The following is a 15889-nucleotide window of genomic DNA, read 5'->3' as shown; positions in this document are numbered from 1 at the left end:
AAAAAGTATGTCATAATATGATCAAGGTACCAGATAATAATTAGCAAAAGCTGTAAATGTGTTTGAACGGCAGATGCAAGGTACAAACGAGCCTCAAATAAATAATTATAAAAAAAAATACATTTTATTGCTCATGAATATAGTAAAACAGCTCTGCTTCTGCAATGCTGTATTGTGACTTTACTGCAACACATGTAGCAGAGACTGCAGAGCAAAGCAAAAAAATGAAACCAGGGCATAACACTACACCGCTGCCGAATCAAGAAGATGCTGAGAGTGAGCCACCAGTTACTGATGAATGATCAATAGGGATTCAGTGACTCAAGCCTCGCGGCACAGCAAGCTGCGGGCCTGACTGAAACTATGTGGCTTTTAGTTAAAGGCACTGATGTCAGGACATGTTAAAATGCCATGACTTCCGATAACAAGCAGAACAATTGGAGTAAAACTAAGCATTCCTTCACAGCTATCTGATGCGGTGCATTGATTGTAAAGCAATAACAAGAATATAATAATAGTGGCCGGGTGTCTGCCTTTGATTTATTTTCCTTCTAAGCATCTCCCCTTCTTGTCCTGTGTCTCTGTGTCTCTTTGCAGGCTACTATAAATCCAGCTCAGCCATCATTCCAACAAATGAGTTTATATGACATGTATATATTTTTGTGTGACGCATCCAATTAAAAATGTCCTCTGCAAGGCCTAAACCAGTTTTCCTGAATGCTATTGTGGTCTCCTATAGCAGATGGCCCTTCTGTCATATTAATTTCAAATCCCAATGGCCAACTGGGGTTCCAACATAAAAGTGAGCAGCTGTATTTCAGGGTCCTGGCTAATACATGTCTTGAAAGATATGGGGGCCTTCTTTATGGATCTTCAAATATGCAGTTATGATTTCCTATTGCTCACCTGACAAGCCTGCAACGTCTGCCAAAGATAAAAGTTTAACAGCGCCAGATCCACCACAGCAACGCTGGAGCGGAGAAAAGCAGAAACGGCATCAGGCACTGTCAGTTCAATAAGCAACATCTCCTCTAATATCATCAATAACCCTTCATTTTTAAGAAAGAGAAAGTTTGAATGTGGATTTATGAGCTGCCAAACCAGCAGAGTGACACAAAGCAACACACAAAGAGAAAAATTATCTTATTTTTTTTGATGATCTCACTACAAGCTTTGGCCTCTTTTTTTAAAAGTTTGTGCTTTCACATTTTTCTGACCTGAGCACGAGCTAGAAAATCATTATCTATCTAAATCATTTTTCATTATATACTCAGGTGGGTTTAAATGTAAACCTTTTAGCATGATCATTTGTCTCTCTGTTTGTTTCTGTTTGTGCGATTGTGCATCAAGTGTACCCCTGATATGCATTTATTGCAAAAGATAGGGGTTAATATTGTTGTTCAGTTGAATATGACCAGGAAGCTATGTTCTTCATCCTCAAGAGGACATGACACATGGCCTAGGCCAGAGAATAGAATAATGTGTGGCAGAGTGAATGGCTGCACATGCTCATTAGTGTCATTAATCACTAGGGACAGAGATGCCTAATGATAGAGGGAGGAGGGACTTCACAGAGAGAGGAGAGAAAAGGATGTGACAGAGATGGAGGATTCCTCAAGAATATTAACATCTGGAAAATATAAGAAGATTTCACATTCATTTAAATGTATCTATTTTGAGCACTCCTGGGTCTGGCAACATCGCAGGGATTTCTTGAAACAAAAAGAACGATGTAATTAATACCAGGCTTAATTGTCACTCGAAATTGTCATATAATTCTCACTCAGAGTGTGAGAGCAAAGTGGGCTGTGCCTGTTCCCTTGTGAGGGGGGGAGATCTCTTTTGGGATCAAATGGGTGTGTGACATTTTCTCACAAACGTTTGATTGTGAACTGATGGATTTCTCTTATGGGGGTTCTGCTCAGCGCTTAGGCCTCCGTTACCCTGCGTCATATACGGCTAATGGGAATAACTGAGCCTTGAACCAGATCTCAGGGTGGAGAGTGTCGAGTGGAGCTGCTGGCTTCTCTGTAGCCTGCGCGGTGAGAGCAAGAGGCCGTGAGCTTGTCCATCCCTCTGCTGCAGCAGAGGCTCCGGGGATAGTTGTACACGGTGAGGGCAGACTGTTTGATCAGCACATATTTTTAATTGGCTCGAGGCACCCTGGAGTGTCAGCATTGCTATGGAGTAGACTCCTACCGCACCTTTTCTAATTAAAATCATTATAAATTCCAGGCGCATCATAAAGGATTAAATGAGACTTGTGTGTGTGTGTGTGTGTGTGAGTGTATGTTTTATCTAGTAGTGTGTCTCTGCACAGGCGTGTTGTCTCCTTGATAGCTAACATGTATAGCTTAATTGTTTTCTTCTTAGTAATAGTAAATGAGAGAGGGCTGGCTGTAATTCTGGTCCACTAATCAAATTACAAGAAAGGGTATCTCTCAATGTATTCACAATGAAATGCTGTGATGGAATATGTGTCAAATAAAAAAAGCCTTACTGGAGTGTTTACCTACAGTTTTGTATCTTTTATTGAATATTCACATATGTCCTGCTGTGCATAGCAGACTTAACAGGAGCATTTTGTCTTATAAGAAATAATTGATGTGAGACAAATTGCGCAATTCCACAGAGAATCATTTCCGAAAGGCTTGGAAAACAAATGAGTTCAAGAAAACTTCAGTGGACGTTTTATTCCCCTGCTCATTTTGATGGGAACAACATACCTTGCCTGTCTTAATCTACAGATGATGACGATATTGTATTAAAGCCCAGCTGCTATACTGCGCTTTAGGGGAAAAAAAGAAGGAGTGGCTTCAGTCCGCTTGACAAAGGAGGCTTAAATCTCTTAAATATCTAGCACTGCCACTTTGCCCTGAGGGAGCATAGGAACAAGGGAGTGTTTCTTTGGTCTGATATTGGAAGCTAGAGTTCATGGGAGCAAAATGCAAGCAAAGACTATAGAAGAATTTGAGGAGCTGGCTCTTTTCAACAAAATATGCACCTAAAGCCTTAACATACATCCTGAGATAAACTTCAAAATCACATGACAGAGAAAACTACTGTCATTCATATTGTAATAACCATGCCTGACCAACATTTACGATGAATATCTCAGTCATGAACAGTTATAAAAACCTCTGTGGCATTCAGCGACAATATGCAAGTGTTCGACAGAAGCTTTATGGAGAAGAGTTATGAAGATTTGGATTGATAATGGCTCTTTTGGAACACACAGTGGTTCTTTTCACATCAACAACCATAAAAATACAGAAACTTCTACAACTGTTAATGGATGGCATTTTACAGCAATGAATGACTGTACTATAGGTATGTAGATGCAACAATGGATGACATGCAGACAGTCAAAGTTCACTTTAAGTCTTGTTTATGGCGAAGTAACTGCTAAAATGGTGGGGAACTGCATGGGTTTGAGTGACTGTATTGAAAAAGGATGAATGTATAACAAGTATTTAGTGATTTTCTCAAGCTCCCTTTATGCAGTCACAGTTTGCAGAAAATACATTTTCTCAGTGTGGCTCATGACCAACAGACTAAATTTAGACAAACGTGTTTTTGAGGATTCAACTTTGTAGAGAGAATATGGAAAAAAAAGAAAAGAAACGCAAAACGTCTTTTTGAGGCCTATTTTTGTGGAACTGGGTTTCTATTGATGCAAGGATGACGGACAACTGAGAGACATGGCAGATGCAAGAAAGTGAAAAATGGATCGGAAAGACGACGGAGGGGTGGGGTGTCTCTTCAAACATTGCCGCTTCCTGTCCGGAAAAATCCATTCATCATTTTCACGTCTTCATGTCGTGGCTTACTTTAGCAATAGCCAGAAGTGTGGCAATGATGACACCCAAGATTGATGAGGTGCAGGTGGGGGTGGCTAGCAGGGGTTTGGGGTTGAGATGGTCAAACCAGATGCGGCAGGAGGTGGGGCTGGATGGACAGAGCAGGACCCGATGAAGGTCATGATGTTACCCATTGCTCCAATAACCGTATCTGTTTGCAGAACTACATGGATGTAGGCCATGCACAGCAGTCGTGCTATGAATTCTGATGTGTGTGGAAAAAGACACACAAATGCCAATTTCCACTCATATGCTTCCCTTCAGCATGCAGGGATACTTTAGCCATGATGTGCGCAATACATCAGCATTACAAACAAAAAAGTTATAGTCATTAAATTAAAAGAACAGCATTAGGAAATTCTCTTGATAGAAATAATGACACTAATCTTAACGTTTGCATGCTGCATGCAGTACACAAAACTACTGCTGGCAACTGGTGATACACAAACAACCTCTTATTTTCCCACACAAGTAAAACAAAATCTTAATTATGCTTTGAATGAGAGACAGCATCAGTGTGCCTGTGTTTGAATAGATTGTCTTCTTGATAGCTAATATATATATACTTTTCCCCCCCAGTAATAATAGCTGTAATCCTGCTCCTGGTATTAGAGATGTTTATACTTTGAGGAGGGTGGGGTGGTCAAATGCAGATCTTTCACTCAGGAGATGAGGCCAATGTTGGGTTCACAACATTGGCCTCATTTTAGAGACTAAACTGTTTTTGTTATGGTTACCAGTATGATTTATTTCCTGAAAGAAAGTGAAAAAAAATTATCTTGTAAATAATATAATTATATATAACTATATATGCTCTCTCTGAAAAAAGGAAGGTTTGGGAGAAAATATAGTCATCCATCCCAAAAAGGTTGATTCTGTTCATCTGAATGTAGCGCTTTCAGTGGAAGAAACATTTCGTCACTCATCTAAGTGACTTCTTCAGTCTCAGCTGACTGCAGGTTTCCCCAACCTTATAAACAGTACATTTGCACAATAACTGAACTTTGCCCACTAAATGAACAATGAGCTGTGAGGTCAGTTGTTCATCCGTTATATTCGTCCATCTTCATCTGTCTATCCAGTTCAGGGTCATGGGGGAGGCTGGAGCCTATCCCAACTACCAAGATAGGCTATGTCCTGATACAGTGAGAATCACAAATGAACCAGACTGGATTTCAACCCAAGACCTTTATGCTGTGAGGCAACAGTGCTAACCACTGCACCACCGAGCTGCCTGGGAGAGAGAAAATATGTTTCACGCATAATTTTTTAAGACTGCAGTTCTATATGGGAACAAGGCATGACTGTTAAATCTCCTTGATGACTACAGCGGTACACAGGTTAACATGTGTAAAATGAAGCATATTTTTTAATGTCTGGTCTTTAAGTTTAGCTTCTCTTCTAACTCTTCCTGAGATGAATTTAACGTTTTAACTTCTGACAGCTGGGATAAGCTCCAGCACACCCTCCCCACAACCATGAATTGGATTAGTGGAAAAAAGTAGACGGATGGAACTTTTGACTAACTACATTAAACATTTTTATGACCCATCCCTAAAACCAAGTGCACCCAGTGACAACACCAGCATGCCCCCAAATCTTTTTTTTATACTAGTTTAAACACTGTAAAATGAAGCGAAAATAAAAAAGAGGAGCCTAACAAAGGCATTTCGTAGATTCCTGCACCTCAGCTGCAAATGGTTTGACCTCTTTTGAGTTCTGTTTGTCTTTAGATGCCTTAAGTTGCTTTAAAAACTCAAACCTGTTGATTGTTAAGTGGATTTAAAGGCTACAGCAAAGGTTTTTAATTATCCTTCAAACTACTGTAACATTTCAACTACCCCCTGAGGGCTTGTACATCTAAGATTGAATCTATATTCTATCCAACATCAAACCAGAAAAGAAGGATGAAAGATTCTTGGGTCTACAGAAGCAGTGATACATGAGTGGGTATTGCCAGACTCCCCCTTGTGGCAAAATAATACAACTGTAAACGACTACAGTCTGGCAGACAGGCAGGGACACTCAAAATTGTAAAGAGGCAACAGGACTCAAACTGAATTTAATTAGAGCCAAGGGTGATATCAAAATGTGTCCTCTCTTCCTTCACTCTCCATCTTTCACTCCGCAGCGTACCCCTGCTGGCACTCGGCGGACTCCAAAGAGTGTGGTTCTCCCAACTCAGTAGCTGATCAAAACCAGGTGGGAAGGCCTCCATGTGCTTTCCATTTGTGCAGGATGTAAATGGATTCAATTAGATCCAAATGCACAACCTGTCAGCCAGGGGGAAGTGGCAGACTTTCAAAGGCCATTAGATTATGGACAGGATTTGGAATAAAAACTTCACTGGCCGGGATTGAGCTATTAAATTGGTTGATGTGAAACTACTGAAGTGATTTGAGCTCGCATGCTGACTGTGCACTGTTCATGTAGGTGCAAATTCTGTCACATACACCCATTCCTAAATTATCATTAGAAGAAGCCCCCACCCCTCAAGTTCTTTTTCCTTCTCTCGCTGTCACTCCCCCTCTCTCATGCACAACCTCTCACACATGCGAGTGCAAACACACAAAGGGTATATGCATAAAGCAGTAATATGTTTTGAGACATATTGCCAGTGGCCTCACAATCTTGCCTGCATAACAAACAGGAGCTCTTACAGCTTTAAAGTCAAATGGCTCCATCAGTCATGGCTGTTAAGAAGCCCAGCCATAAAAATTAAAGACTTCCGCCAAACTGACCAACTGTAACACGTTTGCTTTTTTTTGATTGGCTGCAATGAAATGATGTCTACTGCACACATTTGCTAACACTCAACAGTCTGTTTAAAGGTGCAAAATATTGTAAAACATGGCGGATAGTATGTTCTCAAAAAAAAAAGAAGCAATAACATAAGATTGGGAAGCCTTACAGAAAGGAATATTACAAGAGATGCAGATGCGTTAACTACAAACCAGCTTCACTTATCATGCATTGGAGTGGGGGAGGGGCAGTCAAAAACAAAGGATCTGCCAACCCGATAGAAGCAAAACATACTGTGGGAGAGACCGTTCAGTTGATGACCTATGATTTTAATGAAGAGAGAGCCTTTACTTCACTAGTCTGATACAGGAGTGAATCAATGAGACATTTCTAAGCCATTATTATCAATCACCATTGCTTAAGACAACCTAGTGAGCTCATTAGATAAAATGAACACCAGATTGATTGCAGAATGTGGCAAGTAAAAAGTAAGATGTAGAGTAGTGGGAGGTGATGGAAGAGAAAGGAAATGGGTCTCATGGATCTCTCCAGAAAAAAGAACTGGGGAGTGAAATTAAACGAGTAAGAGACAGGCCATGTGTCTTGAACTGTATTTGAGTTTCCACATTTTTATTCAGATCTAATTATTTGCGTCTTTTCAGTCTAGTTTGAAAACCGCACAGAACTTAGGTGTTTTTATTTTGTTTGGGGGTTTGATGCAGAGTTAGCCTCCGATGGCAAGATGTCATCAAACGGCGGTGACGAAATGACCACAAACCCTCGCTGCTTTAGAAATGATCTTGTGTCTCCCACACACATCTAGCTGTACGTGTTCCACGCAGTTAATTACGAGTCACTTTGATAATATGTGGACATATTATTAAAGTGGGGGAGGAAAATGAAAAGGAAGGGGAAAAACTGAGGGGGACAGAAATGAGAAAAATAAAAGAACAAAAGGAAGAAAAATCAGCGAAGTCACAAGAGGAAGAAAACAAAGAGAAGGAAACAACAACGTAATAGACTGCTCTGTCTGAATAGGGGGAAGGTACGAGAGCCCCGCTGGTGTAGGATTTTGGCTGTTGTGTTGCTGCAGTGGATTGAAAAGTGAATATATGTAAAGGAGGGTCAGTATGAAAGCAGCAGAATCCCACTCTGTCTCCACCTAGGATGGAACAGATGGGCCCACAACTCCAGCTGTTGCCAGATGTGACTATAGAACCATCTGCATGAGCTATTACCATGTGTGTGTGTGTGTGTTAAAAAAAGAAGAAGAAGGGGGGGGGGGGGGGGAGGCATGCACAGAAAGTTGCAGCTTATATGAGTCAAACTGAGTAATGTCACTATTTTTGATGATTTGATCCTGACAATTTCTCTCTGCAATTATTCCCTCTAAGAATTATGGATGATCCAGATAGCCTCGAGGTGCACGTGGGCTGTTTTATGGGAGAGAAAAACAGCTAAATGTTTAATTACTGGAACATAGTTTGAAGTGTGTATATAAAAAAAACAGATCATAAACTGTAGCTGTACAAACACAGTTTGATCTCCCCCATGTGACTGCTTCTATTCATCAGTTCAGTCATACTGACGCACGTACAGCATTCATAAAAGGCATGTTTCTTTCTATTTTAGCGCAATGGTACATGCACATCTCTTTTTTTTTAAACTATTGTACTGAAGTGTAAAAACAATACTTCAACTTCTCTTAGGGCCCCATAACATCATCCACTCGTTTAGCTGGAAATATCGAAGAAAAGAAATTGATGTGACTGAAAAACCAAAAACGAGATCAAAGACATAAAAAGCAGAAAGTCATCTTTTGTATGATCGTAGAATATAAAACCTGATGAGACATATAAAGCTATAAAGTGTTATGAAACCCCGGGAGATGGCAGATTAAAAAGTGCAAGGGCAATTTCCACCAATAAAGTTGGAGACAGCGGCTGCTCCACCGCTGTGCTCTGCTCCACCAGGCAAAGAGAATGGTCTGAATAGATTTCAGCAACCTTCATAAGGCCAGGACTAAATCCACTTCACAAACGGGAACAGAGAGCAAGCCAATCAATTAATGCCCCCCCCAACAATAACGAACACAGACAGGTAGAAATGCTTTCAGAGCCGGTGCATGTTTGATGCTCGCTGGGTTCCAACGTCATGTGGCATTGAGCAGGAAAGTCAGGGTCTACTCTCTGCATGCGCATGGCTTCGTTCTTTGTGTGTGTACACGGGTCTGTGTTCTAATGTATTCCTGTGTGTATGTCTGTGTTGAAAAGCTCACTATTGAATGAGTACATTCAACAGAGCGCTGTGCTCTTTAAATGCCAATGAAAATAAAGAAAGGGAAATTGTAGGCACTCTGAAGCAACAGGGAAAAAACCAACAGAGCGAGACAGAGAAAGCAAAACCTTACCGCGCCAAGAGAGACTTCACAAGGTTTAGCAGCCCTCCACTCAAATATATAGGGGCCATAAATCCTCTACTTAATGTCTTTTGGGCTCGACTTTTTATGGGCAGTGACAGCGACAGTGAGTGACTTCTTTTTTTTTTTTTTATGTTAATCAACACAGCAAATTTCAACAGCCCTGTCTGGACAAACTCCAGCTTGTACTCTCTGAAAAACTCCAATTCCAGTAATGAAAGTCGACATTACGTTCTGCTGCACTACACAAGACATTCAGAGGGATGTAAAATATTATGTTTCCACTGAAGTTTCGCGGGAGTAAATCATTAAATAGAAACCGGACAGCTCATTGCATGACACTGCGCTGTTTTAAAGACCACACTTGAAGAAATAAAGGTATTATGTCTCTTTCTGGCATTCTTGGTAGATCCTATTCGAGTCCTAGGAATTTAATTTACTGCGACAATACACGTGCAACCTTACAGAAGAAGTTGCGCTTAAGTATCAGCTGTAAAATTTACTACTTAGGAATCAAAAGTAATAGTCATCTTTATGAAGAATGGCCCCTTCCGGAGCGCTAAATTATTAATGCACAAAGCTGTAGGGAGGATTTTAATGTAGTTGTGCAAACTATTTCAAACAGTGTTAGACAGTCTGAACACCTATTATCATTTCAGGAAATGTGGGATTGTCAGAAAGAAGGGGTGCTGTTCACACACAGAACCCAACATTTTGTGAAATGTGCTTCTTCCTTCTTTCTTTCTTTCTTTCTTTCTTTCTTTCTTTCTTTCTTTCTTTCTTTCTTTTTTTTTTGGTGTAGTATTAAATGTGAAAAATCTATATTGTCACATTTGTGTGAAAAATATGAAGCTAGACCTAACAACTTTGCTCAGGATGAAGATTCAAAGCAGGGTCAAATGGATAACCTGGCTGTGTTTAAAAGGAACAGAGTACACTTACTAGCACTATGGATTAACTTATTTTTGTTTGATCTATAGCAAAGTGAATATGTCAATATGTTTTGATCTCCTGCTGTTAAAAAAACAGTAAAATTGATGATATTTTTAACTGAATGGAATATTGAGCATAGAATACAATAATATTGTGAATGTCTGAGAGGTCCAGCTAAGAAAATCAAACATGCTGAGGCAATACTTCATAGACAGCTGGGCCTAGTCAGTGCCACTTGTCACATAACTGTCCATCCCTCTAAAAGTGCACAACTTTAAGCCTTAATACAATGTAAACAGCAGAGTTTGTTGTAAAACATTTTAACATGGGAGTCTGTGGAGATTAATCACAGACTTTGTACAGATGAACACAGCCACTGTGATGTCACCCACTGGTTTTAGACTTCCCTTTTAAAGCCTTAACTTTAGCATTGTTTAGGGGTTTTTTGAAGCACCAAGATATCGGCTAATGTTAGCTAGCTGTACTCATAATCTGCATGGGTGCAAGGCAAATACATTCAGATCAGTTAATGAATGCTTACATGCTAACAAAACACTAGAATTTCACTCACCACAACTGAAGATTGAACAGGTTGTAGACAATTATGCACCATCATTCACAGTGACATTTAGGCGTTTCAGCAATCATGTGCAGTGCCAAAAAAATACTTTGTCCAAGGATTACTCACTGTTTTCTTTGATGAAAAAACACACAGAAAGCTAAATTATGTATCAGATCATTCAATTAAAAATGCTCCAAAAGGCAGGTAGAGCATAAACACACAGTGGACAATTCAGTGGATTTTAGGCCGTTAGCTAGAGCAGGTATGTTAGAAAAGCTATCAATCAAGGGACCATCCCCTTTAGTCCACAAATCAAAACATTCTCCAACCGAACAGCTGTTATGATGGAGGAAACTACTCATGTAGGCTAAAAACATATATTATACTTCTTCATGCTGTTAAAGTAACTAGTGAAAGTCAAGTGGCCATTAGAGGAACTGCAGTTTGGCTTGGCTTGGCTTTTCAGTCCTGACATCACAGCAAAATTTAGAAATCTGAAATCAAGTCAGCGAGGGGAAAAGGTGCATTTCAAACTAAATTCCTGAATTACTTTGTATGCTAGCAGAGACTGTATAAAAGACTGACACAGCCACCATCCTGCAACCCATTTGTTTTGGATTCCACATTTTAAAACCACTTGCACATTGGGTTCCTGCAGCCAGAATTGACCATACTAGCTTGACCATACATGCTTTGTTACGTCCAAACGCTTTATGGACATAACAAAGCATTTGAGTTATAAAATGAGTTACAACTTAACCACATTTCAGTTGCTGCTCGAGAGCAACTCGCCTTTGGTATAGAGTTTCAGTGTGTTGTATAACTCCCAGCATCCACATCCACCCATACATCCGACCTTCATTTGCCTGAAGTGAGTATCCTTTACAACCAAGATTCCCATCTCTGAATATCCACTTTCTTTAAACGTCTCACCTCCGGTTTGTAATGTAAGCTTTTTGTTTCAAATCTAGATTTGATTTTTGATTTTTTTTAAAGTCACAAGTATGTTTTTCCCACATTGGATTCACAGCCAAAGGAGGCGGTGGATGGTTTAGAGCAGCGGTCCCCAACCTTTTTTGCGCCACGGACCGGTTTATGCCCGACAATATTTTCATGGACCGGCCTTTAAGGTGTCGCGGATAAATACAACAAAATAAAACTAGTACAGGTCCCGAAAAAAAGAAAATTTATTCATAACACACGTGAAAAGACCAAGGAAAACCGAGTAAACGATAAAAACGATAACAAAATAACGCTGAAAACCGATAAAAACCCTGAAACCTATACATTTCACACCTGAGCCTCAACTCTCGCGGCCCGGTACCAAACGACTCACGGACCGGTACCGGACCGAGGCCCAGGGGTTGGGGACCGCTGGTTTAGAGACTCTTTTAAAGGCACTATATTTTCCCTTAAATTTCACTGGAATAAAGTCAAACATTGCAGAAATCGCCAAGAATAGCGCAAGTAAAGTCAGAGAGTTGAGAAAAAAATGCACTTCACTATATTCTAACTCTACCCATCCTTTTTTAGTATGATTCAGTTAACTCAAAGGTTATGACATGATTCTTATACTCTGAAATACTTTTCTTCATTCTTATGCATGTAATTAAAAGCTTTAAACATTCTCATATATGTGTATATTTTTTTGTGGGAACCCTTCGTTGTTTAATGGTTACTCATGTTTTTACACCCCCTCACCTTGTAACCAGTCCAGCACAGACAATCATGCCCCATCATTCACAATAACATTGAGGTGTTTCAACAATCATGAGTGTGCCCAAACAATGCTCTGTCCAAGGATTACTCGCTCTGTTTTCTTTGGGGAGTCAGTTTGTTTTTCTGTTTTGTCCATATATCCATGACTCCATATAAGCAAGCCCTGTGATGTCAGCCTTTTTTATCCATGTTTGTGGTTGCTCAGCGTCGGTCTTGATGGCTCATCAAGTTGTCATGGCCTTGCAGCTTTTACAGCATTCCTTTCTTTATGTCCAAGAGGCTTTTTCTTTTTTCTTCTTCTTTTTTTAGTGCACACTAACTCTTCTGTAAAATAAACCCATGAATAGACCAAAAGCTTTGAGGTGCACTCAAGGCCAGGTACGCTGTGTTGATATTGGAGGAGCACTGTTTTCCCTCAGAGAGTGATGCCACTTTGGACCTGGCCTTCCTTTTCGGGGACCAGTGGGAGGTCAAAGTCTTTGAAAGTCTTTGCTGTGTGTTTTTTGTGTGTGTGAAAACAAAGGTCCTTGTGCTACATAGAAGAAAGCTGCATGGGATTGAAAAAAGAGCAAGAAGAGGAAAGTTTGGTCACTGTGGGCTTGGTTGCACACTCGGTAGAAGAGTGATCATCAGTGGCGAAAGGAGGTGGAGGGAGAGATGGTGACTGAGTGATTAACGGCCCACGAGATGTGATAGATGTCTTTAATAACGTCGGGCTGTTTTCTTAGTGTCCTCGAGGATTTGTTGTTATTAAGAAGCAGGTCTTATTATGATGACCACCTCTCTCGTAGTCTCCCACATCACGCTGGGCTTCGGTCCAGACAGTCAAAATAAACACTAGTCAAAAGCCCCGCCGCCCCGTACTTGCGCTGATGTGGCACTTGTTGATGGTGCCAGCATGTCTCAGTCCTGACTGAGGCATATGTGTTCTCACATCAGCAGTGAGGAAAAAACACAGAACATCGTATCACCTGTTGAATCAGCTGGAACCTGCAACCAGTGATCTAGCAACACTATATGACAGGGTAACTACCACGATGATGTTTAGGTAAGTGGTGTATAATGGTTTTCATAGGCATTTCCATTATTGGAAGGAGAAGAAGATAAAGGATCTCATTAGGAAATGCATGTTTGACCATGGGAGCCATAAGAAGTTGTGCTCATCACCGCTGGAAAACAAAATGAGAACATTTTATTGTACTTCCTTTTCTTCTCCAAATAAAAATCACAAACACTCTCTCCTTTAGTGTGTCTAAGTAGCTCCAAGCTCTATCACAGACATAGAGTTGGTGAAGGCCCATGTTTTATTAATTTGCAGATGAGCTCAGCTATTGATGGTGTTGGCCGCCCATGGGTTCAATTAGGATAATACAGGGAGAGGGGCAGATTATGGGCGGCTATTTAAGTGAGGGTATATCTCTTCCTGACAGTTATAGTCCAAATGCAACAAATTGCCCTTTGGTGGCTGCGAGCGGCGCCATATCGGTCCTCTGGTGATGAAACATGCCAGTGTGGCAGGTCAGCCGTGTTGAGACGACACCAGGCTGTGTGAGCCGCGTAGCTTGTCCTCTCTGAACTAACAACGCAGGCCTGAGTGCAGCCCATTTCCATTCAGTTAATAGGGTCCATTTAGAAAACAGCAGTCTATATGGTGGTGTGCTGAGTGCATGTTCTACCCAGCCAACCCTAAACAGTCCCACTTAGCATGACACTCTCTAAACTATTGCACTTATTCTCTGCAGAGCTCTCTGGGTTGAAAGCCCGCAAGTTTTGACAGTTCAACAGAGCAAAATGGAACCACGTAAACATCACATTTTACAAATACAAGACAGCGTGGGTGAATATTCTCCTAAGCATCCATAAAAGGAGGAACAGCTGCAGCATGCATGTGACACACAGAACTCTGGGATGAACGTTTATAGCGTCCGATTGGGGCCCAGACTCGGCTGTGCGATGAAAAGCTTAAACTGTACATTGCCCGTGGAATGTATTGTGTGAAATTGAATAGGGAGGCCATAAAGTGGACTGGAGACAGCGGCCCAAGCATGCAGAGCTGGTTATCTTCCTTGTCTGGTCAGTCCGGTCAAAGCTTTAAAACAGCTCTATAGATAGAGGCCGCACTGTGCTTTCTTTCGCTCAGGAAAATGACGACTGTGTCTCAGCTGCATTGGAGCTGCATGTTTAGGCTACAGTCACTGAGGTAATCCAGCCCTCCCGTCCACACCCGGACATCAGCATTTAGGAAAGTGAGCACTCACAGGAGCAGTGCAGGTCAGCTCATAAAGGAGAAGGAAGAAGATCCTTAGTTTTTGTTTTTACTTAAGAGCAAGTCGTTTTAGCCTGAGTGCTGTGCTTTAGTAGCCATACATTCCGTATTTTAACGACCTCTATCCTCAGATGACTTTCCCTGCTATGTGTTGTTTTTTTCAGATATTGCAATATTTTTATTCTGGCAGTAAAATTATTGATCAAGGCCAAGTGTATAAAGAGAAAATACTCAACATTTCACAATCACCTGAAAATTTATTCATCTTGATTCCTGACCTGTACAGTACTTTATCATCCGGACCACTAATCCTTCCCTCTCCTTGTTTGCCTGCCCTGGCTTTCCTTGTTCCCATCCCCAGCCAGGCAGGGGCAATAGGGCACTGCTAATGTGCTCGGTGGGTCATTAATCCTTAGGATGGCCGTGGGCAGCAGAGCAGGCGAGCTTTGTTGTTTGATATCGGGCGAAATGGTGATGGGAGGCAAAGCAGATGTTTGTGTTGGCTGGAGAAGGAAAACACCATACTTGATGCCAACCCAATCACCATTTCATGCCAGGCAACAGCTGCCCAAATACATTTCAGCCAGAGTCTGGCAAACAGAGTCAAAGGTGACCAGAGCAGCTTAACACAGACTTTTTCTGTCTTTTCTCATGTTCTTTTAGTCCTTACACTTATACGTATAACTATATATACACCTGAATGTCCATTACTTGAGGGACTGCCCTGTGAACATTATTTAGAACAATGTTGGTTAGATTATTCCAGGAGCTTTGGTATCTGCAAATCTTGAAACTGAAGGTGAACCAGACACTGATGAATGTAAAACATGCACAGGTTTCTCTGTTTGCCTGCACTGTTGTGTGTAACTGGTGTTCACCGTGCATTCACCTTTAAAGCGAGATGGGAATCAGCCGAGAGGACACACAGAAAAGGAGCCATAGACTAACCCAGATTTTTAGCTGGCCATGGTAAAAATATAACAATGTATGCGCATACATAGACCGCAGAACAAGGACAGCACATTTAACTCTCTCCTGCTTCTCCACTCAACTGATGGGAGCCATTCATCATCGCCCACCTTCATATCTGTGTGCTGAAAGGAAAGGACTCTGTGTGTGTGTGTGTGTTTCTATGTAACAACTGATTAAAGATAAATATCTTCTATGTAGCTCACATGTCTTGATCCTGCTGTGGAGTTGTTTACTGTTTATGAGTTTCAGACTGCAATGAACACCGTTGTCTAGCTAACAGAGTGTGCTGCCCTCTGCTGCTCTGTTTGAGAACATCTGTGCTTAGAACATCTGCCGCTTCCACAGCACAGACTGGGATGCACACTCAACCCTACTGGGGTTGTTTTAATGGCAGGTTGGTGCAGGAGCAGCCTTTG

This window comes from Aulonocara stuartgranti (genome assembly GCF_965226115.1).
Source record: "Aulonocara stuartgranti genome assembly, chromosome: 4".
In the NCBI taxonomy this organism is placed as follows: Eukaryota; Metazoa; Chordata; class Actinopteri; order Cichliformes; family Cichlidae; genus Aulonocara; species Aulonocara stuartgranti.
This window is presented reverse-complemented; position numbering follows the sequence as displayed.